This window comes from Penaeus japonicus, unplaced genomic scaffold (assembly GCF_977035675.1).
Source record: "Penaeus japonicus unplaced genomic scaffold, GWHDUDI00000001_assembly GWHDUDI00000002, whole genome shotgun sequence".
In the NCBI taxonomy this organism is placed as follows: Eukaryota; Metazoa; Arthropoda; class Malacostraca; order Decapoda; family Penaeidae; genus Penaeus; species Penaeus japonicus.
In genome coordinates, this window is record NW_028234404.1 from 18,313,984 (window position 1) to 18,316,483 (window position 2,500).

A 2,500-nucleotide genomic window follows, 5' to 3' on the forward strand; every position below is an offset into this window, starting at 1 on the left:
TAGATGTTTATGCGAGGGCGCGCAGTGACTTTACTCATTTTTGATTTTTAAAACGATACAAAGGGAGATGAGGAATAAGGGAGGAAGAGGGAAATAGGAAGAGAAAAAAAAAAAGAAATAAGATGGAGAAAAGAAGAAGGAGGAGAAGAAGAAAGAGAAGAGGGGTAATAAGAAAACGAAGTAGAAGAATAAGAGAGATGAGAAGATGAAGAAGGACAAGAAAGAGAAAGAGAAGAAAAAGAAATCGAAATAAAATAGTAATGATAATCATAAGAACAGAGGCAATAGGAGAAGGATAAGAATGAGATGAAGATGAAAAAGTAGTCGAAAAAAAAGAGAAAATAGAAGAGAAAAAGAAGAGAAGAAGAAGAAAACAAAACAAAGAGGAAATAATATCTAAAAGAAATGAGAAAAAAAGCGAAGGAATGAGAAATAACGGAGAAAAAAAAAACACGAACGAGAAGAAACGGGAAATCAAGAAGAAATAGAAGAACAAAAGACAACAAAAAAAGAAAAGAAAAAAAAGAAGAAGAATAAAAAATTAAGAAAAAAGGGAAAACTAAAAAAAGATTCCCTCAAAAATGCCAGTTTTAGAATCACATGACATTTCAGCGAATGAGGTTAGGGACAAGCAGGAAATAGAACTTAGGTTTTTAAGTTTTTTTCCTAATCTGTTTTAATCTCAAGTGAGTTTCATGTCATTTATATCATTCAAGGTTATATGTCATTCCATCGTGCAAGTGTCATATGTCATTATATTATGTAGGTGCCATATGTTATTTTTTTATGCAAATGTCATATGTTATTATATCATACGATAGTCATATGTCATGCAATTTCCTTATGTCATTGTGTCATGCAAGTGTCATATACCATTGTATTATGCAGATGACATGTGTCATTATATCAAATTAGTGTTTTATATCATTATATTATGCAAATCTTACATATAATTATGATATGCAAATGTCATATATATTACTATATCATGCAAATCACATATATATTACTATATCATCATGCAAATCTCATATATAATTATGATATGCAAATGTCATATATATTACCATATCATGCAAGCGTTATTAGACGTTATATCCTTATATCGTTATATCAAGTGCCATACGCCATTACCATACAAGTGCTATCTGTCATCATATCATGCAAGTTTCATAAGCCATTTCATAATGCAAGTGTCATATTTCATAGTATCATACAAGTGTCACATGTCATTGTGCCATTACATAATACAATTAGCACGAAAAAATGATGTAATTACATAATACAATTTGAATTATGTAATGACATTATAACATATGACATTTGTGTGATATTATGAAATATGATACTTGCATGATAAAATGGCACATAGCACTTGCATGATAGGATGACAGGCCCTTTTGCTGGCGATGTCCGATACCCTGTCTCCGGTGACACGAACTGACAGCGGCGGAGCGGAAGCTGTCACTCGATAGACATTCTCACCCGGCGAGACTCGGAGAAACGAATGACATAAAACAAATTACAGGAGAGAATTCCCGCCAGGAGGAACAAGAAAAAAAAAAGAGAAAAAAAAAGAGAAAAAAAGAAAAAAAAAAAGAAAAAAAAGAAAAAAAACAAAAACAAAAAAACAGCAAGAAGAAGAAGAAGAAGAAAAGTATTGCAGAAGAGTGAGGAAAATTGTTTGGGCTTTATTTCCAATTGTGTCTGAAAGAAAAACATTTGAAATGTTCCTTGATTATCAAATTAATATAATTTTACGGAGGCGCTCAATGAAAGTGATGATGGTAGCCTAACAATAATGATAATGATAATAGTAAAAATGATGATAACAAAAGTCAATATAATAATAGTGATCGCAATGATAACGGCACTAAAAAGCAATGCCAAAAAATGACTTATAATAATACCGATAATAATAATGACGATAATAATAACAAAAATTATGATAATAACAATAATTATTGTAGAAGAAAAGTATGAATGAAACTGAATATCTAAACAAAGCGTTGATTAGATATTCAGTCTCATTCATACCTTTCTTTTACATGTCACCATGAACTTAGTTCGACAATAATGATGATAATCATAAGGACAATGAAAATGATCATGACATGGGTAGTAATGATAGTAATCACAATAATGATACGAAATCAGTAATTTAAACTATGATACTGATGGTGGTAATGATATTCAATCAAAACAGCAACAATAATGTTGATAATTGTAATGATTACAATGATAATGAAACAAATAACAGTAATTAAAATGATGATGGATATAAAAAACAATGAAAGTAATACTAACGATGTAGAAGATAATGATAATGACTATTAATACCATTGGTGATAATGATAATAATGATAATAAAAAAAAAATAAAACCGACGATATTGATAACGGCAATAACATTGATAATAATGATGATAACAACACCACTGATAACAAAAATGATTATGATAAATAAATTGTCATGCAGCAGCAGCAAAAACAACAACAAC